General features: G+C 41.8%; 1 pseudogene; it reads right to left on the minus strand.

Moving 5' to 3' along the window:
- Positions 1-2050: 2050 nt before the first annotated feature.
- LOC116812421 (U4 spliceosomal RNA) lies at positions 2051-2123 on the minus strand (annotated as a pseudogene).
- Between the last annotated feature and the right edge of the window lie 23637 nt (positions 2124-25760).

Raw genomic sequence — 25760 nt, forward strand, 5'->3', positions numbered from 1 at the left:
CCGACTACCCTTTATAAAATAGCAACATACCCTCATCCACCCCCACAGGTAATCACCTCCTATCCCCTTTACTCTATTTTCTGTTTTTTCACAGCGATTATCGTTTATCGCCATCTGACAGATGTTTGTCCACAGGCTTTTTCTTGCACACTAGAATGTAAATTAGAGGGTAGGATTCTTGTTTTGTTGTGCCCTCAGCACCTGGACCGGTGCTTACCAGATGAGGAAGCTGAGCCAGAGTGGTGAGGTTTCTTGCCAAGGTGACATAGCTAGTGAGTGTTGGAGTTGGAATTTGAATTTAATCAGTCTTATATTAAGACAGCAAAAGTGATCCTATGGATAGAATAAACTATTTACTAAAAGGAATCAGAGACATAATACCCAGACATACCTGCAGAGTGATTCCATGTTCATTAGCAACTGTGGTTCACTAGGTTGGGGGCAAAAAAGTTTTAGCCATTTAAAAAAAATTTTGAAGTACCTACTGTGAGCCAAGCAGTGTTCTGGAAACTGCAACTAGCTGGATGAACAAGACATACAGAGACCCGGCTCTTTTATACTCTCCTTTATAGTTTGTTTTTCTTATTACAAAAACAAAGCTTGTTACAGAAAGATCTGAAAATTATACAAGCAAAAGAGGAGCATAAGGGATACCAATTTTGTTTCTGGCCAAATCGTTTTCATCTAGTCATTATTAGGAGCAGAAGAAAATACACTAAAATATTAATAGCCATTGTCTCTTGGTACTAGTATATTGTTATTTTATTCTTCATATATTGCCCTATTTAAAAATTTTTTCCACTGGATGCATACTGCTCATATAAATAGAAAAAAACGCATGCATTTTAGAAAAAAAATGTCAGAGGAGTAATACAAATGAAGAGTTGTCTTAATGTGATAAAATTCTAAGAAATTTCTTTTAAAATATTGTTTAATGCAGTTGTGTGAGAGGGAGTTGAAGGAAAATTATTTTAATAGAAAATACACTGTTCTTTGAACTTGTACTTTGTTTGCATTGACTATTGTGATATTTTATTAGGAAAAGTGAAGTAACTGCTTTATACTTACAAATGTGTTAATGTAACCTTTGTGGGGTGTCCCTCTGGATTTCTAAAAGATCAACCTACCCTGTTGCTAGCTGTTGAGGCTAAGCCACTTGAGCTCTGCATTGGGGACAGTGAATAAAGGAAATGACCTAGACCAGAATCACTGAGGCTTAGACTTAGAATCAGTGGGGCATGGTAAATAAATATTTGTCAAATGGAAAATAATGAACAAGAAACTCCTCTTAGGCTTATCCCAATCCATAAGCAGCAATGAGAAAGCTTCGCATGTAAACCTTCTTTTTTAAATTTTATTTTTAACGGACATCACAATCGTATAAATTTATGGGGTACAATGTGATGTTTTGATATATGTTTACATTGTGAGATGATTAAATCAAGCTAGTTAACAAATTCATCACTTCTCATAGTTAACATTTTTTGTGGTGAAAACACTTAAAATATACTCTCAGCAATTTTAAAATATATAACACATTACTATTTATTACAGTCACCATTCTGTAGAATAGATCACTAAAGCTTATTTCTCCTAACTGTAGAATCTTCTTGTAGACACATAGCCCTGAGTGTTTCACTCCAAGCACAATGTTCTTTTATTCAAAAGTTTCATATACAATGCATTCTTATTTACCACTGAAGACCTCTTCTGAAATTCATTATAGTGTACGTTTGTTGTAATTTCTGGCCACCATCCATTTTTCCTTCTCCAGGAAACAGCATGCTAGATTTCTTTTGAGTGAACTACTCTTCCTTAATCAGTTACAGTTTGGGAGGACTATCCATCAGGATGTCCCACTCTCCACCAGCTAAAAGGTAGGGTGCCCGACCCCAGTGGGCAACACCCTTCTTGGAATGTGAGTTCTGTAGATTCATGCTGGTGAAACACCTGGAGGTGCAAGTCCATTGATTCCTGCTTCCTGAATCTCTGGAATGGCTCTGGTTCCTACCCTTTCCAAGTTGGCTCTTTTGATTCTGTGAGCGCTTACGTAGCTTTTCAATTAGCAATAATCGCGCCTCGGATAAACCTCATTGGCTACGATACTGCCACTGTGCAAAGCTCCTACGTAGCTTTTATAGATTTCCTTTTTCCTTAAGTTAGCCTGTGTCCATTTGTTGCCTACCATCAAAGAAATCTGATATTTGCGTAAACCTACCTCCTTCTCTCTCCAAGTCCTGAATTTAACCACAGATTATCCTGAATGAGGAACATGACATTTGTAGCTGGGGAGGACACAGACACAATACTAAAAAATTCGCAAAATTGTGCTTGCAATTGTATAAGAAAGATACAACACTCTGGAAAGCAAAAGCTATGCTAAGTATTTCACATAGAGCTGATTCAATACAGAGAATTGGGTACATACCAGCTACCTCACCTGCTGGCTGGCACTCCCCACAGTCATTGCTCCGACAACTGAGAAGAGTAGTACTCGGCTGAGACTCAGATCACCAAGGAAGGTGTGGCTGATTGGTGCTGGCAGCTGTGTGGTATGGTGATGCTGGGAAGGCTAAAAGAAAGTGGAGGCCAGAGCCATGTGTGTTGGGTGGCTGTTCATAGGAGTTGGCAGCAAGAAGACCCTTCTCACCCCTTCCAATCTCCCATCAGAACCTTCCATTGACAGAACCTAACAGGAAGGCAACCAGCAAGGGAGTTTGGGAAAAGCAGTTTGCAGTGCCAGCCCTAGCATCACAAACAAAGTGAAAGGGGGTTAGCTTAGCACTAAGAGAAGGCAGGCAAATAACCACAACAAAACCATGCTTCACTTTTAAGAGGATCAGTAATGGTTTTTGAAAATAGAATTCCCTAGTAAATTGGAAATTTGCAATATAACTGTGGCTGAATGTAAATTACTTCATTATTGTACTATACTGAAAGACCTAAGGGCACTAATTTCAAATCTGTAACATGTTCTCTGGCCCTCAATGACGGCATATGGATATATCAGTCGGAAAATTTGCCTTCCAATACATATTTATGAGGTACAGGAGGTACAGCAAGATTGTTTAGTTTGATTATTACAAAGAGGAAACTGGCACTGATGTAAAGCTATTATAGCCATCAAAAGGTCTGTAATTGTAAGGTCACTTACAAATTCCTATTGAGAATTGCTTTTCAAAATAGGTTAGAAGAAAAATCAGAGACATTAATTATATTGTTAAAAAAATACTTCACAATCTCTAAAGGGAAATTATACATGCTTCAAATGTACAGATCTATTAAGCCAACAGATTTTTTTCAGAAAGTTTGCAAACTTACTGCTCATCTGAGATTAATCGATAGAGGGGAAAATTATTGTACTAGTAGAATACAAAATGTTAGATGAAAATGCATCTGTGAATGTTCACAGCAGCTTTATTTGTAATAGCTAAAAACTGAAATCAGCCCAGATGTCCTTCAACTAGTGAATGGTTAAACAAACCGTGGTACATACATATCATCAATGTACCAATAAAAAGGAAGAAACTATTGATACAAACAATAACTTGGATGAAGCTCCAGGGAATTAGGCTGAGTGAAAAAAGCCAATCTCAAAAGGTTACATACTATATAATTCCATTCATATTACATTTTTGAAATAAAAATCAGGACAGATTAGTTTTACCAGGGGATAGGGATGGGGGGTGGTGTATAGGAAGGTAAGTATGGTTATAAAAGGGCAAAATGAAGAATCCTTGCGCTTGTGTAGTGTTGGAACTGTTCAGTATCTTGACTTTGGTGGTACATACACGAACCTACAATTTTGGGTGATAAAATTATATAGTACTTTACACACACACACACATACAAGGACAAGTAAAACTGGGAGAATCTATATCAGATGAGTGGATTGACTATCCTGGTTGAGATCTTATACTATTCTTTTGCAAGATGTTACCTTTGTGGGAAACTGGGCAAAGTGTACAGGGGATCTCTCTATATTATTTCTTACAACTGTGTGTGAATCTACAATTATCTCAAAAATTGTAATTAAAAATTATGAATGGTGTGGAGACCGCATGTTCTCACTCATAGGTGGGAATTGAACAATGAGAACACATGGACACAGGGAGGGGACCATCATAAACCAGGGCCTGTTGGGGGGTGGTGGGCTGGGGGAGGGATAGTGTTAGGAGAAATACCTAATATAAATGACGAATTGATGGGTGCAGCAAACCAACATGGCACATGTATGCATATGTAACAAACCTACACGTTGTGCACATGTACCCTAGAACTTAAAGTGTAATAAAAAAATAAAAAATAAATGGTGTGCAGAAAAAAATTAAAAAAACCTTAATGATGCTTTCAGTACTGTTCCATTTATCAACTGAAATAAAGGCAACAGTTCCTGTATGTGTGGAGTGGTTCTTTAAAAAGCTTTAAAATTATAGACAATTTTAAACACACAAAAGAAAACAGAATAATGGAATGAACTATCTATGTACATACCATCCAGCTGCAATAGTTATCAGCTCATAGTCGAATGTGTTTCATCTCTCTCCCCAATCCACTCTTCCCATCTCTTATTATTCTGATGCAAATATTACATATCACACTGTTTCATCTGCAAGTATTTCTCTATGCATCTCTAAAAGATAAGGACTTTTCAAAAAATTCAAAATAACTACAATACATTCTCATATGTAAAAAACTAACAATAATTCCTTGATGTCAATATCCAGATAGTATTTGCATTTCCTGCTTGTGTGTATTTTAGCTTTATGGAGGTATAATGTATGTACAATACACTGCACCCATATAAAGTATACAATTCAACGGGTTTTGACAGATGTAAACACCCATGAAACCACAACTACAATTAAAAAAAAAAAAAAAACAGAACATTTCAATCACATCCAGAAGTTTCCTTGTGCCCCTTCCTCCGTCAATGACCACTGAGCAACCACGGATCTGGCTGCTGCCACCACAGATGAGTTTGCAGAGAACGTGATTTTGAAAAAAAAACCTACTTAAATGGTACATAATTTTATAAAAATTAGAAGGATGTTTAGAGAATGAAGAAAGATGTGTATATATTTTTGTCTGGTATATTTCAATAGTGAGCCCCAAGGCAGAAAGCAAGTTAAATTTGGAATACTCCAATAGTAGCAGCCCTTACTCAGCACTTTTTGGGGGCTTACTATGTGCCAGATATTTTACCTATATTATCTAATCTGTCTCCTGATAACCTTACAATTATTATTAATCATGTTATTATCATCAAACCCATTGTACAGTTGAGTATACTGAGGCCAAGAGAGGTTAAGTAACTTGCCCATGATCTCACAGATTGCAACTGAAAATGTTTAGATAAAAAAACAGATCGTCTGACTCCAGAGACAATTCCCTTAAACACTGAGCTGTAGTCAGTTTATCAGCAAAAAGAACTGATATGAAAATAACACCTCGAGGTGTTGCTAAAAAGTCTTACCTCTCTTTGACAAAGGAGCAAAGGCAATTAATGGACAAAGGATAATCCTTTTAACGAATGGTGCTGGAATAACTGGACATCCACATGAAAAAAAAAAAAAAATTGAAGCCAGACATAGGCCTTACACCTTTCACAAAAATTAACTCAAAATGGATCACGGACCTAAATGTAAAATGAAAAACTACAAAACTCCTGAAAGATAATATAAGAGAAAATCTAGATGACTTTGGGATTGGTGATCACTGCTTAGACACAACACCCAAAGTATGATCTACCAAAAAGAAAAATTGATAAATTGAGCTCTATGAAAACTTAAAACTGCTCTGCAAAAGACATTGTTAAGAGAACAAAAAGATAAGCCATAGAGAAAATATTTGCAAAACATTTATCTGATAATGACTGGTATCCAAAACATATAAGCGATTCTTAAACACAACCTTAAGAAAACAAACAGCTCAATTTAAAAACGCAAAAGATCTGAACTGACACCTCACCAAAGAAGATCTACAGATGGCAAATAAGCATATGAAAAGATGCTCCACATCATATGCCGTTACAAAAATGCAAATTAAAACAAGAAGATACCATTACACATATATTAAAATGGCTAAAATCTATGGAACAGTAAAAAGATCAGTGCTTGTCAGAGATTCAGGAGCGGGGAGGGAGGGATGAATAGATGAGATTTTTAGGACAGTAAAACTATTCTGTATGGTTCTGTAATGGTGGATACATGTCATTATATCTTTGTCAAAAGCCGTATAATGTACAACACAAAGACTGAACCCTAATGTAAACTATGGACTTTGGTTAATAATAATGCATCTATATTGGCAGATCAATGATAACAAATGTGCCATATTAATGCAAGATTAACATGTGTGAAATTAAAGTAACAGAGATTAACATGGGTGAATTAACATGGGAAACTGTATTGATGGGAACTGTGCTTTCAGCTCATGTAAACTTAAACTGCTCACAAAAATAGTCTATTAATTTAAAAAGCCTTATCTTCTCTAAGACTCATTTTCCTCATCTCTGAAGTGAGGAGTTGGACTAGATCTCAGAATGAAATCCTGTATTTATAAGTAGAGATAAATTGTTTTTTTATCCCCTTACATTTCCAAAAGAGTTCACTTTATTATTTTTCCCTCTCTCTGCCATGTGGCTTTCAATGATTGCATTGATAGATCAGCCAAGCTGGCATCACTTGGCTGTGGGTGTTCCGGCAAAGAATAGGCTCACACAGAGGATTCAAAAGTTTTCTTTATCAAGTCTTTTTGGTGATCTTTTAAATAAAACTTTGGAGGAAAACGTGTTTCTCAGGTCTAGCAAATGTTTTCTGTTTCTTAGTTTGAAGGTCATTTTGTGTATTCATCTATAATTTAGCTTCAGCGACCTTGAAAATATGATCATTTCAAGTTAGAGTAAATATTCAAATTTTGGGGGGAAATCCTTTCTTTTTTTTCTTTTCTTTTCTTTTCTTTTTTTTTTTTATATAAAGTCTCGCTCTGTCACCCAGGCTGGAATGCAATGATGTGACCACAGCTCGTTGTAGACTTGACCTCTGGGACACAAGCAATCCTCCCTGGACTCTAGGTAAATGCCACCACGCCTGGCTAATTTTTGCATGTTCTGTAGAGACATGGTCTCTCTATATTCCAGGCTGGTCTCAAACTCCTGGGTTTAAGCCATCCTCCCACCTGGGATCCTCCCATGTGGGGATCACAGGAGTGAGCCACTGCACCCGGCCAGGAAATCTTAATTATCCTATGATTTTAGTGAAATCCTTTGTTAACCATGCCGTGTAGCCAAATATCACAGTAATTTAGTCTTAAATGAACATAAAGATTTATATAGTAGTGTAAATTGGTCACATGGACTTTATTGTTTCATCCTGGCATTAAATTAAAAGACATTCAAGAGCATCATGGCCATATGAACTCTGCCATTCTAACTTCTTGCTGAAGGGAGGTACAACATTTATATAAGCCACCATGTCCCATTCTCCCTACTGGCAGTCATAAGTGTTTGGTCATGTTTAGTGAGTCAAACTGAGTGAAGAATGAGGTATTAGAGAACTAGATTTAAAAAAATCAGCAATCATCATAATGTATATCATAATGTTATTTAAGTTGTAAATGTATAAATGCACTGTGGATGATTCCTATTGAATCGTTTATTTTATTTTATTTTATTTTTTTGTGAGACTGAGTCTCACTCTGTAGCCCAGGCTGGAGTGCAGTGGCACTATCTCAGCTCACTGCAACCTCCGCCTCCCGGGTTCAAGCGATTCTCCTGCCTCAGCCTCCTGAGTAGCTGAGACTACAGGTGCATGCCACCACACCTTGCTCAAATTTTTTTGTATTGTTAGTAGAGACAGGGTTTCACTGTGTTAGCCAGGATGGTCTCGATCTCCTGACCTCGTGATCCGCCCGCCTCAGCCTCCCAAAGTGCTGGGATTACAGGCGTGAGCCATTGCACCAGCCCATATGTTATCATTTAATTCCTAAGGAGTCAGGGTAATTTGAGTTGATGGACCTTAAATTTACATTAAATAGGTGTTGTTTTTCTGGGGGTAGCTGTTAACACTAAGTATTTTTGCTTATGTTATATTAATTATTCTTTTCTAGTCAAGAAAGAAGAGACTTGCCCTATCCACCACTTTACTACCATTATAGAAAGGAATGTTAAATATGTATATTTAGATTGCTTACAGCAGTGGCTTTTACATTTTTCTTGGCTGTAACCTATAGTTACGCATACATTTTTCATCTGTATGTCTATCTCATCTATCTGTCTGATACTGAAACATTTTTTTCAAAAAATAGTACTTATTTTTGTTATGTATAATATACTCTGATATGATCTGTTTTGTTCTATTTCATTTTAAAAAGTGCTGCTCATGACCCTCTAATTTGATTCCACGAATGGGCCAAGACCAGCAGCTCGAAAAATGTGGCTTGGAGAGCTCCAGATTAAATGTGCAGTGAATAGACAAAATTATCACATGTAATGATAAAAATGCACTAAAAGAAGGTTTTTACCATTTCACTTCTGAATAAATGTAAAAATTTAAAACTAACATACCATACACTATTTCTGGGGAGTAGGATTGAGAGATAAATCCTTTTAATTTTAGCTTCAAAATTGTTTGAAAAAGTAATTTTCACGTAGAACTTTTATAGTAAAAAAAATCTAATATGACATAGTTATTTACCCCAACGAGCTGATGTTGTACTTTCTAAAAGTAATGTTTTATAAAAAAATAGTAAAAAATTGGGCGTAACAGGAACGTGGAATTATAGGGTATTAGTTGCATAAATTGTAGATTATTCATGGGATGTACTATGGAATCATCATAAATGATTATGTAAGGTCTAGCTCAGTGGTTCTCAACCAGGGGTAATTTTGCCTCCCAGGGGACATTTGCCAATGTCTGGACACATTTTTGGTTGTCGTAACTTGGAGAGGGGGATGCTTCTGGCATCTAGTGGGTAGAGGCCAGGAATGCTGCTAAACATCTTCCAATGTACAAGACAGCCCCCCATGACAAAGAATAATCCCCAAATATCAATAATGCTGAGACCAAGAAACCCTAGTCTAGCTAAAAGGCTATATCTATATTTACCTCATTTTGCAAAGCTGTAAGTAATCTTTTTGGTACATGTACGCCCAGAAAAAAAGAAGCTTTCTACCTGGGAAACCAGACCACCTTGTGTCTTGTAATTGTTTAATAAATATTTGTTGAATTATTACATAAGAAAGAAGATGAACTCTGTAATTACTGAAATGGAAAGATGTCCACAATATATTTAACTGAAAAGCAAGAAGGTTATAAAACAGTATAAGTGATCTACAGATTTAACGCAATCCCTAACTCAGTTAAATTCTTTGCAGAAATTGATAAGCTGATCCTCAAATTCATATGAAAATCAAGGGATCTGGAAAGGCCAAAACAATCTTGAACAAAGCTGGAGGACTCACACTTCCCTAGATCAAGACTTACTACACGCTACAGTGATCAACACAGTGTGGTACTGGGGTAAGGATACACATATATATTAATGGGATTCCACCAACTGACAAATGGGTAAATGCATCGTGTCTACACAAAGAAATATTACTTGGCAATAAAAAGAAATGAAGTCCTGATACATGCTACAACACGGATAGACCTTGAAAACATCATACTAAATGAAAGAAGCCAGACACACACAAAAAAATTGTATGGTTTGTTTGTTTGTTTATTTATTTATTTATTTGACGGAGTCTCGCTCTGTCGCCCAGGCTGGAGTGCAGTGGTGTGATCTTGGCTCACTGCAACCTCCGCCTCCTGGGTTTAAGCAATACTCCTGCCTCAGCCTCCCATGTAGCTGGTTTTACAGATGTGTGCCACCACGCACAGCTAATTTTTTTTTTTTTTTTTGTATTTTCAGTAGAGTTTCACCATGTTGGTCAGGATGGTCTTGAACTCCTGACCTCAGGTGATCCGCCCACCTCGGCCTCCCAAAGTACTGGATTACAGGAGTGAGCCACCTCGCCCGGCCGTATGGTTCCATTTATATGAAATGGCCAGAATAGACAAACCCATCAATACACAAAATAGATTAGTGATTACCTAACGTTGGAAGGTTTGAGGGAAAATGAGGAGTGATTGCTAATTTGTCTGCTTTCTTTTAGGAGGTATGAAAATGTTCTGTAATTAGACTGTGAATGTACTAAAAGCTAGTCACTTGTATGCTTTAATTGGGTGAATTGTATAGTATGTGATTACATCTCAATAAAGCTAATTTTTTAAAAAAGAAGAGCCAACACGATGTGTCTCTGTGCCCCAGAATGTAGTGGGCTCAGATAAATGTGGACCGTTAGCGGGTCAGTGTGTACCTGGTTTCCAAAAACATTCTTTGTGAAACTCTTGATTGATGAGTTGCAGCTGCACGAGAAGGGATGTGACTTGGCACTTGCTCCCAGACAGGGACAATGCACCGAACACAGTGTACACACGTAGGTGCCCATTTGAAGGGGTAGCTGTTCTGAGTTGAAGAACTGCACCAGGTTCAACCCAATTCTTGTACTGTGCATGTCCTGCGTGGGGGAGGGACCCGGAAGCTGTGCCAGACCTCAGGAGGCAGCTGCTGTTTGGCCACGTGCATTGCTCACTGAATATCTCTTAAAGCTAAGTAAACCAGCGTAGGGGGAAATGCCATTATGTGTAGTATAACCGTATATTTAGCTGTATTAGTGATTTTATCTGGGTGACAGGATTTTGAGTGATCTTTATTTTCTTTGTATTTCTCTGTGTTTACTGATTTTGTGTGTGTGTGGAAATATTAATCTATTGTCTTCAGAAAAAAATCTGTACAAAGAGGTTTAGCTCTCCCTCCGCCCCGCCCCTCCCCAGCACCAGCGGTGTTACTGGTGAGGCTGAAATCCCAGGCAGAAGAGTCAGCGGCCGCCCAGGTCCCTCATGTTTTCTGCATCCTGTGGCGAGGGTGCTTGGGGACCCGCAGAACTCAGGCGGGGACTGCTTCGCGGGAAGCCCCACCCCGCCTCCACGGTTCTTCATTTCTAATGCGCACGCGTGAGAACAGCCTTGCATGGGTGGTAGGTCGGGCATAAACTCTTGGGCTCGGGCTCCATGCAGGCTAAGCTCTGGTGCCAGCTGTGTGGGGGAGTGCCCGGAAGGGCCAGGTGCCCGGCACCCAGAAACAGGAGTCTCCTTCATCCAGTGGGAAGTGGAGTCTCAGTCTAGTCCTCCCAGTCCCCACAGGGGGAGCCACAGTTTCCAGCTTGTTTGTTGCCAGGTGCCACTGAGAGAGCGCCTGGGATCATTCATCGAATAATCCTGCCCGTCTCTCCGCACTTTTAAACAGCCATATAGTACCAACCTTTGTTTAAACAGAGAATGTCTTTATCCCACAAGGGTAGGTAGTCCAGGAAATACCGAGATACAGGAATAACAGGATTACGTGATCAAACCTTCTCAAACAGATTTTCCTTAGTAGTCTCTAGAGCATTCAAAATGCATATTCTGTTTTATGTCACTTTTCTTTCTAGTAGTCAGATTACTGAAGATTTCTAAGCTATCCCTTTTATAAATGTGCTGCTTTATCAGCTAAACGCAGACTAGTTTCCACCTCTAGCCACGGGAGGGCGCACAAATCAAGTGACGTTTGGTATAACATGTTTTGGGACCTCCTTGCTTGGGTTGAGGAAAAAAACGGGCATTGTGGTCCTGTCATGAAAGTAGAGCAGCACTATCCAATGGAACTTTCTGCAATGATGGAAATGTCCAATATCTGTGTTGTCTAGCACGTCAGCCACTAGCCACAAGCGGATATGTGGCTAAAATGAGTGAATAAATGAAATTTTAATTTTGGTTCATTTAACTATACATTTATTTTTATTTTTACTTTATTTTATTTTTTGAGACAGGGTCTTGCTCTGTCACCCAGGCTGGAGTGCAGTGGCGAAAGTACGGCTCACTACAACCTCAACCTCCTGGGCTCAAGTAATTATCCCACCTCAGCCTCCCAAGTAGCTGGGACTACAGGCCTGAGCCGCTGTGCATGGCTAATTTTAAATTTTTTTATAGAGACAGGGTCTCTGTATGTTTCTCAGGCTGATCTCGCACAACCATCTCGGCCTCCCAAAGCACTGGGATTACAAGCGTGAGCCACCGCACCTGGCTAATTAAAAATTTAAATAGCCACACATGGCTACTGGCTACTATATTGGAGAAGAGCATTAGACTGTATAGGAATATTGATTTTTCTGAATGGCTTTACGAAGTTGGCATTTAAACGACTTTGAATCTAACAACAATACCTTAAGGGTAAAGAAAACTAACACTGATGTTCCCACCATTGGCCAGCATCTGTGCCAGGCAGACTTATATTCCCATCTCATTTAACCTTTGCTATGCCTCTCAGTGAAGGATATTAGTATGCTCATTTGATGAAGATGCAGCAGACCTAGAGAGATGAAGTAACCGGTTCAAAGTCATCAAGAAAGTCACTGAGCTAGATAAATGCATCTAACATTCATTGAGAACCTACAATATGCCAATAAATATTTCAGCAAGGCACTATTACAGACACTGGAAATCTGTAATAGAAACCAATGCTAGGCTGGGTACGGTGGCTCATGCCTGTAATCCCAGCACTCTGGGAGGCCGAGGTGGGTGGATCACCTGAGGTCAGGAGTTCAAGATCAGCCTGGCCAACATGGTGAAACCCTGTCTCTACTAAAAAAAAAAAAAAAAAAACCAACCCAGAAATCAGCCGGGCATGGTATGGTGGCGGGTGCCTGTAATCCCAGCTTCTGGGGAGGCTGAGGCAGGAGAATCACTTGAACCCGGGAGGTGGAGGTTGCAGTGAGCTGAGATCACGCCGCTGCACTCCAGCCTGGAAGGCAGAGTGAGACCCAATGCTAGATATGGGAAGATTTTTAGCAGATGCTGTCATTTTGTCCTATATAGCATTTTTTGATTTATCAGAGGACAATCCGTACATTTTAGCACATTGTATTCTCAGAGGTAAAAAGTACTTCCACACTAGCCCCTTATTGCTGTCTCTGATGTATGAAATTCTCTAATCACTGTGAGCTCTGATCAAGGCAGGGAGATAATTGCATTTCATTTCCAACTCTTTCACTAACTAGGCCTATCCCCTTAAGTAGATGGTTTGCTCTTCTGGATCTATAATTTCCTCGTTTCTCAAACAAGGTTTTTAGCCCAGGAGAGATCCGAAGGTTATTTCAGATTTCACTGATTATGAGACTCATTCTCTTTTTCCCCCACATTTTAACATCTCTGAATTAACGTTTCATCTGAAATACATCATAGTATAGTTGGCAACATTTTTTTCTTAGTTTTATATATAAAATAATGGTGTATCTTGTAATCATGGCACCTTAAACTAGACGAAATATGATCTGCGTAATTTAATAACGTCATTGAAAATATGTATCTTCATATTTATTTTAATATATCTTCAAAGTTCCCCAGAAACAAAGACAATGACCTTTTATTGTGATTCTAAATCCAATTTAGAATATTAAATTACATATGTTATAATCAGAGCTTCCCCAAGTAACCACGCAACACACAAACTCAAAAATCTCCACTGTAGGCTGGGTGTGGTGGCTCACACCTGTAATCCCAGCACTTTGGGAGGCCAAGGTGGGCAGATAATTTGAGGCCAGGAGTTCCAGACCAGGCGGGCCAACATGGAGAAACCCCATCTCTACTAAAAATACAGAGATTTGCCAGGTGTGGTGGCATGCACCTGTGATCCCAGCTATTCGGGAGGCTGAGACAGGAGAATCGCCTGAACTTGTGAAGCAGAGGTTGTAGTGAGCCAAGATCACGCCACTGCTCCTCACGCTTGTAATCCCAGCACTTTGGGAGGCCGAGGCGGGCGGATCACGAGGTCAGGAGATCAAGACCACGGTGAAACCCCGTCTCTACTAAAAATACCAAAAAAATAGCCGGGTGTGGTGGCGGGCGCCTGTAGTCCCAGCTACTCGGAGAGGCTGAGGCAGGAGAATGGCGTGAACCCGGGAGGCGGAGCTTGCAGTGAGCCGAGATGGTGCCACTGCACTCCAGCCTGGGCGACAGAGCAAGACTCCGTCTCAAAAAAAAAAAAAAAGATCACGCCACTGCTCCCCCCAGGGGGGAAGAAAAAAAAACTTTTTCAAAAAAAAAAAAAAAAAAAAAAAAAAAACTTCACTGCAGTACACTCCCATGTAGAATGGAAGATCAGCAGGACTCATCTTAGACAAAGTTGGGGGATGGGTACAATTTTGTTTCTCTTGAGTTTCCCATCCTTTTTCTTTATTTCTCTCCTTCAGGTACTCAAAGCTTTTAAGCAACTTCTCCTCTGTGATGCTTTCTACCCTTTCTTCCCTCCCTAACCCCCATCTCTATCAGCTACACTTGAGAGTCAATTCATTCCAGGGATATTTTCTCACGAAGATTTGTGACCAAGGGAATCACCTGGTATTATACCAGTGATGTGTTGGTATATGTTTAATAACTGGCTCTCTGGTGTTGGGGGAAAGCCTGATTTGCAGCACTTGCCAATTTCTATGGTATAAATACTCCTGCAGTGGCTGATTTCAAGCTACCGATCTGACGTCAGTCACCTCATAAAATTCCTGAAAACTTCACAATGAGCTCTCATGAGCCAGTATGACCCTTCTTCAACACATCACTGCTTGGTACAGACCTGATTATTCCATTCTTCTGCCAGAATCCTGTGATGGTTTCTGATTGGCTCCAGAGTGGATTCCAGTTTCTCCAGCTTGATATTTAAGAGCAGAAGATGATCTCATGGGTGCTGAAGCTTATGCAGTTTGGGGGCCCTCTTTAAGAACAATAATACGAACTTCATAGTACAACATTAGATACAAAAGTGAATAATTATTTGGAATGAGAAATCACGGCACATTACAAATGTGCTGACAGATACCAGAAACATCACAAAATCTGGAAAAATCACATAATATGCTTGGAAGAACATTCCCCAGACTTGCTTCTGGCTTTGTGCATTTTAAGCCTTTTTTTTTTTTTTTTTTTTTGAGACAGATTCTCACTCTGTGGCTCAGACTGGAGTGCAGTGGCGCGATCTCAGCTCACTGCAACCTCTGCCTCCCAGGTTCAAGCAATTCTCCTGCCTCAGCCTCTTGAATAACTGGGATTACAGGCACACACCACCAAGCCTGGCTAAGTTTTGTAGTTTTAGTAGAGACGGGGTTTCACCATGTTGGCCAGGCTGGTTTCAAACTCCTGACCTCAGGTGATCTGCCCACCTTGGCCTCCCAAAGTGCTGGGATTACAGGCATGAGCCACTGCACCTGACCATAAGCCTCATTTTTTGTCTACTACCCACATCTGGTGCCAGGTGCCCTGAGACATGATCATATTGTGATATGTCCTCTGGCGGTGGGGTGTAGGAGTATTCCTGAGAGCTATTCTTTATTTGGATGGCTAATCAATGACTTAATCATTCGTGGAAATGACCGTCAAACATGTATGTTTCTCTAAACCCTAGCCAAATATATCTCCAACTCAACTTCCCCTAGCTAGATCCCCAAAATGCCTGTAGCCACTCTAATGTCACTGAGCATAGTGGAAAGTGTATTAGTCAGGGGTCGATCCGACAAGCAGAACTGCCATGAGAGATCTAGAATAACGGATTTATTATAGGGATTCGATCCTATGCCACTGTGGGGTCTGGGGGAAGAGTATGTGTAAGCTGTCACCTCCATGTTTATTGTTGAGGCTGAAGTTGCTGTAGGTCAGCCAGACCAGCATTTAGGAAGGAGAGCTGCATGTGGATAACAATTGGAATGCTTAGGGACAAAGTGGAACACGTGTCCAACCTCTCACCGCCTCTTGTCATGGTGTCATGTGTGGCCTGCACGAGAAGCTGGTACTCTTTGCCATGCGACTACACATGCATTTGACCCAGGCTTTGGAGTCGCTGAAGGAGCTTTCCAGTGTCGCCTAAGTGAGGGATCAGATCAGTGACACTGCCTGCAAGCTGCCACAGTGCCTACCCCCACACCCCCAGACTAACCTTCAGAGCTTCAAAAATATGCCCGCTGGTGTACATCTACCCTCCACATCGCCTGCAGAATGTCTCTAGTGGCCAGTGCTAACCTGGAACCACATAGAGCTGAGAACTCTGGGAAAAAGCTCCAGTTTAGCACTATGTTCTGTGCATATATTGAGATGGCGGGTAAGTTGGAATGGAGACAGTGTTTCTAACTGATTGCAGCTTAAGCATTTTGCTTTTGCAAATTTATTTTATTTTATTTTATTTTATTTTAGAGACAGGGTCTCACTCTGTCACCCAGGCTGGAATGCAGTAGTGCAATCTCGCCTCACTGCAGCCTCAATCTCCTGAGCTCAAGCGATGCTCCCGCTTCAGCCTCCCAAGTAGGTGGGACTACAGGTGCGTGCCACCATGCCCAGCTAATTTTTGTATTTTTTATAGAGATGGAGTTTCACTATGTTGCTCAGGCTGGTTTCGAACACTTAGGCTCAAGTGAGCCTCCAGCCTTGGCCTCCCATAGTGCTGGGATTACAGGCATGAGCTACCGAACCTAGTTTACTTTTGCAAATTTAAACACATGGCCATGTGCACATTGCTAGGACCTTTCCTTAAGCTTCATTATCTTCATGGTAAATCCATTGTGTCAGACAACCAATAAAATCTAGTTCCAACCTACCTCTCAACCTTATCTGATCTCCCTTCCCTTCGTTTTCTCTCTCTAGCTCTCTCTGTCTCAGTCTCTCTCTCTCTCTCTCTCTCACACACACACACACACACACACACACACACAAAGACACACACATTTATTGAGCTCTTATGCACCAGGCATGTTCTAGGCTTTGGGAATCCAGAAGTGAGCAAGACACAAAACTTCCTCGCCTCATGGAGTTTGCATTCTAGTGGGATGTCGAAGACGAAGCAAAGAACCCCATTTTGCCTGTTGGCTGCTTATAAGTGCCCTGGAGAAAAGTAAAGCAAAGAAGGGAGGTAGGGAGGTAGCAGGGAGGATTTTGCGGGGGTTGGTCAGAGAAGGTCTTGCTGAGAAGGTTGAGCAGAAATCTGAAGGAGGAGAGGGAGGGAGCCACATGGCTATCTGGGGACACAATGTCCCAGGCCCAGGGATATAGCGCAAAGTTCCCGAGGCAGGGGAGGCGAGGCGAGGTAGGTGGGCTTGTTCTGTTCTTGCAGGACTGGAGCAGAGCAGCTCTGTACTGCAAGGTCACTGAGCTATGGCAATCAGTGGGCGAAGAGGTCAGCAAGCTGGGTGTGGGTGGCTCAGGCAGGGCCCTGTGAGCCATTAGCCTTTCCTTCCAAGTGCAACTTAGAGTTTGAAAGGATCACTTGGCTTTCTATGCTGAGACAGACTGTAAGGGGACAAGGATGGACTTAGGGGCCCCAGTTAGGAGGCCTTCACAGTCATCCCAACCACTACTCTCTGCTCCGAGTTTGCCCAGCAGACCCTGCCCTGTCCTGCTTGCTTTGCTTTTGTTATTTGCCCCACCTGCCTAGATTACTCTTCCTGCTTTCTCTTTTCATCTCATTTATGCCAAATTTGATGTCTTGATTTGATTTAAATTTCCTGTTAAAATTTTGATAGCATAATTTTATTTTTGCAAGACTTCCTCCTGAACCTGATAAGAGACGGTAGGTGAACTGATTACGTGACAAGGTGTCTTTAAAAAGGGAGACTAGGATCTCCCCAACAGGGCCTGGAGTACTGCTTACATCCCTAAGCCTCACTCACCTCAGCCTAGCCTGGACCCTGCAGGTAGATCCCCACAGATGACATCACAAAGGGAAATTAGTAACATTATCATGATAACCTGACAGACACTAGACAGCATCTTAGCCAAGTGATCAAAGCAAACAGCACCAGCAATCGGGCAAGTTGACGTCATGAACCTTCTGATGTGGTTCCCCGAGAAGAACACATCATCTCTTATGTGGTATCCCCATCCGAAAATGTATAACTTGGGCGCAGTGGCTCACGCCTGTAATCCCAGCACTTTGGGAGGCCGAGGCGGGCAGATCACTTTAGGTCAGGAGTTCCAGACCAGACCGACCAACATGATGAAACCCTGTCTCTTCTAAAAATACAAAAAATTAGCCAGGCGTGGGTGCGGGTGCCTGTAATCCCAGCTACTGGAGAGGCTGAGGCATGAGAATCGCTTGAGCCCAGGAGGCAGAGGTTGTAGTTAGCCGTTATCGTGCCACTGCACTCCAGCCTGGGCGACAGAGAGAGGCGAGACTCTGCCTAAAAAAAAAAAAACGTGCCAGCCTGGCCAACATGGCGAAACCCCGTTCCTACTAAAAATACAGACATTAGCCGGGTATGGTGGCGGCTGTCTGTAATCCCAGTTACTCAGGAGGCTGAGGCAGGAGAATGGCTTGAACCTGGGAGGTGGAGGCTGCAGTGAGCCGAGATGGTGCCACTGCACTCCAGCTAAGCGACAGAGCGAGACTCCGTCTCAAAAAAAAAAAAAAAAAAAAAAATCTGCTCTTGAGAAAACATCACACAAACCCAGACTGGAGGATTTTCTGCAACATATTAAGAGAACCATTTCAGATGAAAGGAGATCGAAGAGCCATGACATGATATATGCCATGTGTACTTGTGGATTAGATCCTGGACTGGGAGAAAGTGCTAGAAAGGACATTATTGATTCAATTAAAAATTTTGAATATGAGCTGTAGATTGGATAATAGTGCTATAGCACCATTAAATTTCCAAATTCTTGTGATTGAACTGTGATTATGTAAGAGAATGTTCTTGTTTTGGGGACGTACGCTCGGAAGTATTTAGGGGGTAAAGGAACATGATAAACTTACTCTCTTATAAATCAAAACTATTTATAGCTATCTACACTGCAAGTTTGAAATTATTTCACAATAAAAACTTTTTCCAGAAAGTGACTACAATTTTAAAATTCTAGATGAAGGGACTGGAGATTAGAATCTTTATAACAGGCACCTCCTTTGGTTCTGAAATAACCATAAGTGTTATCAAATAATCATCTCTCTGCAACAACAGAGAGGTTCAATCATTAATTTTTTGATAGCTTTGAACTTGCAGTTTTCATTTGCATCTTAAGTCCACTAGTTCTTTTGAAGCGGGCAATTAATAAGGTTCAAACAGTTATAAGTTTAAATGTCTGACCAACCTGCTTATCTTTAATTGTTTGAGAAGACCAGAATGCTCAAGGAAAAATTACTTTATGTAAAAATAGCACTTTATTAATAAGTGAAGGAACTCCGTATACAGGCATACATTTTTTCTTTTTAAAAATATGTTATGTATTTATTTATTTATTTTAGCTATCTCCTACCAAAAGGAATATTTACTTTTAAAACTAGAGATGGCAGTCTCACTATGTTGCCCAGGTTGGTCTCGAACTCCTGGGCTCAAGTGATCTTCGTGCCTCGGCCTCCGAAAGTGCTGGGATTACAGTGGTGAACCACCACGCCCAGCTGAGGCACACATTGCATGCTTTGTTTGTTTATTTATTTATTTATTTTAACACCATTAGAATTTAGAATAGGACTTTGAATACAATAATAGTCTGTCAATTGTCAACCTTGGCTACACATTGGAATCATCTGAGGAATTTTAAAAAATGCTGATGCTTGGGTCTTCCCCCCAAATTTTGACATAATTAATCTGCTGTGCAGTGTGAGATATTTAAAAGCACCCCGGATGAGCACACTGCAGTGGAGATTTCTTTCTTTTTTTTTTTTTTGAGGCAGAGTCTCGATCTATCACCCAGGCTGGAGTGCAGTGGTGAGATCTCGGCTCACTGCAACCTCTGCCTCCCAGACTCAAGTGATCCTCCTGCCTCAGCCTCCTGAGTAGCTGGGACTACAGGTGCATGTCACCACACCCGGCTAATTTTTGTATCTTTAGTAGACATGAGGTTTCACTCTGTTGGCCAGGCTGGTCTCAAACTCCTGACTTCAAGTGATCTGCCCACCTCGGGCTCCCAAAGTGCTGGGATTACAGGCGTGAGCCACTGTGCCCAGCGTAGTACATGACTTTTGCACATGCTCTTCCCTCCTCTCTTTGCCTGAATAGCTATTTTTGTGTCCTTCAAATATCTGTCCAAGTGTCACTTCTTCAGGGAGGCCTTCTCTGACCTTTGACTGTCCTGACCATGTCACATACCCTATGAAAAGCTCTCATGGATTAGCTGGGTGTGGTGGCATGTGCCTGTAGTCCTAGCTGCTTGGGAGGCTGAGGTGGGAGGATCACTTGAGCCCGGGAGTTGGAGGCTGCAGTAGAGCCATGATCACATCACTGCACTCTAGCCTGGGTGACAGAGCAAGACGCTGTCTAAATATATATATATATAATTGCTGGGCCTGGTGGCTCATGCCTGTAATCCCAGCACTTTGGGAGGCTAAGGCGGGCAGATTACCTGAGGTCAGGAGTTCAAGACCAGCCTGGCTAACATGGCGAAACCCCGTCTCTACTAAAAATACAAAAATTAGCCAGGCGTGGTGGCAGCTGTCTGTAATCCCAGCTCCTCGGGAGGCTGAGGCAGGAGAATCGCTTGAACCGGGGAGGCAGAGGTTGCAGTGAGCCAAAATCGTGCCACTGTACTCGAGCCTGGGTGACAAAGGGAGACTCTACCTCAAAAATATATATACGTATATATATTAAATAAATAAATAAATAAAAAGCTCTCACAGAGCATGTGTTTGTGTGACTATTCAAGAAATATCTGGCTTCGCTGAAGCTCCATGAAGGACAGGACTTTGATTTTGGTCATAATTGTCTCCCCTTTCCTTGATTGTGTCTTGCATAATAATATGTTAAATTTCATTAATTTAACATATTAAATTAGGCCTGCTTCACCAGGATGATCCATGTCATGAGCCTTAACTGTTTTGCTGCTGAGTTTACTAAAATTACATTTAGGATTTAGCGTCTATATTCATAAGTGACACTGGCTGGGAATTTTCATTTTTTAGGCCTGTATCTGCCATGGGTCAGTCAGGAGACAGAAACCACATCAGTCACTTAAACAGAAATTAATATAAACGATTTTGACTTGGGAAAGACTCAAAAGAGAACTCTAAGGTGAGCAAAGGAAGGCTGAGTGAATAAAGGAAGAGGCTGGAATTATTAAAACTTAGAAACGTCGAGGAAGGGACTGGGACCCAGACCTCAGGGGAGAGGGCGCCATCCCCTGCTGCAAGGAACTGCTGCAGTCAAGATGTAGAAAGCAGATGGGGAGGAGCAAGTCTATTTTCCCTTTTCCCGACTTACAGTCTCTATCTAGCTCCCCCTACTGGCAGAGCCTAGCAGAGAGCAGCTGGCAAAGCAGAAATGTTTGCAGAGTCCCAGGCCTGGCAAGGACCAGTTTGGAACTGGGAGACAATAACGTACCATCGGGCACAAGGTCTTAGAAAAATAACCTTTTCCTACATGTACCATAGATTGTTACAATTTATATAATCCAAATTTCTCCCCTTATTAGACGTGTATTTTTTGGATGAGTTTTTAAAATTTTCACTCTCTGTTTACTCGTCTACAATGAGAGCAATAATCCTGTACCTATCTCATAGTGTTATTATTTGCAAGTTTCAAATAAATTCTCTGAGAAACACAGCAGTTTTGGGTGCTTTTACTTTTGGAAGTTCTTTTACAGATTGTTCTCCACTGTTATTAGTGCTTAATTTGTTGTTGTTACATCTATTTTTATAAAGAACCATCGTGTGTTTACCTTATCCAGAGTCAAGAAGACTAAGCCCACCTCAAACTTAACATGTCTAGAGTTGAACTCTTAATCCCTGTGCACAACCTTTACCTTATTTCCCTGCCCAGTTGTCCTTATCTCAGTAAAGGGCAATGCCAGCCAACTCATTATTCAACCAGAAACCTTGGAGTCATCCTCAATTAAAAAAATTATTTATTTATTTATATTTATATTTATTTTGTTTTATTTTTTGAGACGAAGTCTCACTCTTGTCACCCAAGCTGGAGTGCAATGGTGCGATCTCCACTCATGGCAACCTCCATCTCCCAAGTTCAAGCGATTCTCCTGCCTCAGCCTCCTGAGTAGCTGGGATTACAGGCGCCTGCCGCCACAACCGGCTAATTTTTGTATTTTTTTAGTAGAGACGGGGTTTCACCATGTTGGCCAGGCTGGTCTCGAACTCCTGACCTCAGGCCATCCACCCGGCTCAGCCTCCCAAGTGCTGAGATTACAGGTGTGAGCCATCGCGCCCAGCCAAAAAGTTTATTTTTTAATGATTATGCATGTTGTGAGTCATCAGCCATCCAATTATAAGTGCCTGTTTCATCGAAGTCCTTCAGAATGATTTCTTAAAATTTAAATCACAAATGGCAGTATAACTTTTCTTTCTTTTTCTTTCTTTTTTTTTTTTTTTGAGACAGAATCTTGCACTGTCGCCCGGGCTGGAGTGCAGTGACGTGATCTCGGCTCACTGCAACCTCCACCTCCCAGGTTCAAGCAATTCTCCTTGCCTCAACCTCCCAAGTAGCTGGGATTACAGGCGCCCACCACCATGCCCGGCTAATTTTTTTGTATTTTTATTAGAGACTGGGTTTCACTATGTTGGCCATGCTGGTCTCGAACTCCTGACCTTGTGATCTGCCCGTCTCAGCCTCCCAAAGTGCTGGGATTACAGGCATGAGCCACTGCGCCCGGCCAACATTTCTTTCTAGAATAGTCTTTACATTTCTTTTTTTTTTTTTTCTTGCCATTTTGATCTAGGGGAGTTTAGTGATTGTTTAATTGTTAAAGACACAAACGAATCTATTAGTATTTGGTGAATGTGGATTTTCCTTTTTAGCAATTTCTTTTGATTCTACCTCTAAAATGTATCTTGAGAACCCTCCAATTCTTTCCATCTTCATGGCCACCAGCCCAGTCCCAGCCACCATTAACTTTCACCTGATCAGAGCCACAGGCTCCCACCTGGTCTTCCCACCACCACTCATGAACATTCCAATCCATTTCTCATAGAACATCAAGGGATAGTTGATTAATTTTCTTCCCTTCATTAACTCTTCTTATGCCTTTCCATTGTACCTTGAATGAAGTCCAAACTCCTTATCATAGTCTCTAAGGCCTTATGTGATTGGACTCCTGCTTACATCTCAGGGACGTTTCATATCAAACTTCCCTTTGCTCACTGTGCACCAAGAACATTCTGATCTTTCAGATCACTGAGCTTGCCCATTTTTATTCCACCTCAGGGTCTTTGAACTTACTGTTCTCTTTCAGCCTCTCCACAACCCCAACCCCACTCCTCCTTCTCTTCCTTTGAGTCTCAGCTTAAATGTCATTTTCCCAGGGAGACCTTTGTCAACCACCCAATATAAGTCAGTTGACTGCCCTCCCTATTACTTTCTAGGCTAATTTCATACTGCACTTTCTTCCTAGTGCTCATCACACTGCATGAATTTTCTTTGTTTATTTACTTTTGTCAGTATTCCTTGCTAGAAAGTAAGTGCCAAAATTCTAGAATCATTTGTATCTTGTTCACTGTCTTGTACCTATTATCTGACATGGTGTCTGTCCCATAGCAGGTACTCAAGACACCCCTCCATCTGTCAGGCTGGAAATTGAGCAGGGAGAATGAGGGAGACTGTTTCAGGTGGCCGAGATGATGGTCTGGCTGCTCTTCCTACCCAGGCATGGGCAAAGCCCAAGTCCTACAGGTGGGGAATGCGTCAGCTTGGGCTCGTGTACTTATGGTTCTTTTTTTCCACTGGGGGTGGGGAGGAACTACAAGATGTCAGAGGAAGATGACCAGAGTCACCTATGCAAGTTCCCTTCACTGCCAAATGAATAAAAGGAAAGAGAAGATTGTAGCCGGCATGGTGGTTTACGCCTGTAATCTCAGTATTTTGGGAGGCCGAGGTGAGTGGATCACCTGAAGTCAGGAATTCGAGACGAGCCTGGCTGGCCAACATGGTGAAACCCCGTCTCTACCAAAAATGCAAAAAAAAAATGAGCCAGGTGGGGGGTGGAGCCAAGATGGCCGAATAGGAGCAGCTCCGGTCTCCAGCTCCCAGCCCCAGCGATACAGAACACGGGGGATTTCTGCATTTCTGCTTGAGGTACCGGTTTCATCTCCCTAGGGAGTCCCTAACAGTGGGTGCAGGACAGTCGGTGAAGCGCACTGTGCGTGAGCCGAAGCAGGGCGAGGCATTGCCTCACTCGGGAAGCGCAAGGGGTCGGGGAGTTCCCTTTCCTAGTCAAAGAAAGGGGAAACAGACGGCACCTGGAATATCGGGTCAGTCCCATCATAATACTGCACTTTTCCAACGGGCCTGGAAAACGGCACACTAGGAGATTGTGTCCCGCACCTGGCTCGGAGGGTCCTATGCCCACAGAGTCTCGCTGATTGCTAGCACAGCAGTCTGAGATCAAGCTGCAAGGCGGCAGCGAGGCTGGGGGAGGGGCGCCCACCATTACCCAGGCTTGCTTAGGTAAACAAAGCAGCCAGGAAGCTCGAACTGGGTGGAGCCCACCACAGCTCAAGGAGGCCTGCCTGCCTCTGTAGGCTCCACCTCTGGGGGCAGGGCACAGACAAACAAAAACTCAGCAAGAACCTCCACAGGCTTAAATGTCCCTGTCTGACTGACAGCTTTGAAGAGAGTAGTGGTTCTCCCAGCACGCAGCTTCAGATCTGAGAACGGACAGACTGCCTCCTAAAGTGGGTCCCTCACCCCTGAGCAGCCTAACTGGGAGGCACCCCCCCAGTAGGGACAGACTGACACCTCATTCAACCGGGTACTCCTCTGAGACAAAACTTTCAGAGGAACTATCAGACAGCTGAATTTGTGGTCTCACGAAAATCCACTGTTCTGCAGCCACCGCTGCTGACACCCAGCCAAACAGGGTCTGGAGTGGACCTCTAGTAAACTCCAACAGACCTGCAGCTGAGGGTCCTGTCTGGTAGAAGGAAAACTAACAAACAGAAAGGACAGCCACACCAAAAACCCATCTGTACATCACCATCATCAAAGACAAAAAGTAGATAAAACCACAAAGATGAGGAAAAAACAGAGCAAAAAAACTGGAAACTCTAAAAAACAGAGCACCTCTCCTCCTCCAAAGGAACGCAGTTCCTCACCAGCAACAGAACAAAGCTGGATGGAGGATGACTTTGATGAGTTGAGAGAAGAAGGCTTCAGACGTTCAAACTACTCTGAGCTACGAGAGGAAATTCAAAACAATAGCAAAGAAGTTAAAAACTTTGAAAAAAAAATTAGAAGAATGGATAACTAGAATAACCAATGGAGAGAAGGGCTTAAAGGAGCTGATGGAGCTGAAAGCCAAGTTTCAAGAACTACGTGAAGATTGCAGAAGCCTCAGTAGCAGATGCGATCAACTGGAAGAAAGGGTATCGCTGATGGAAGATGAAATGAATGAAATGAAGAGAGAAGGGAAGTTTAGAGAAAAAAGAATAAAAAGAAATGAACAAAGCCTCCAAGAAATTTGGGACTATGTGAAAAGACCAAACCTACGTCTGATTGGTGTACCTGAAAATGATGGGGAGAATGGAACCAAGTTGGAAAACACTCTGCAAGATATTATCCAGGAGAACTTCCCCAATCTAGCAAGGCAGGCCAGCATTCAGATTCAGGAAATACAGAGAATGCCACAAAGATACTCCTCGAGAAGGGCAACTCCAAGACACATAATTGTCAGATTCACCAAAGTTGAAATGAAGGAAAAAATGTT

The sequence above is a fragment of the Hylobates moloch genome, unplaced genomic scaffold (genome assembly GCF_009828535.3).
Source record: "Hylobates moloch isolate HMO894 unplaced genomic scaffold, HMol_V3 SCAFFOLD_7, whole genome shotgun sequence".
NCBI classification, from domain to species: Eukaryota; Metazoa; Chordata; class Mammalia; order Primates; family Hylobatidae; genus Hylobates; species Hylobates moloch.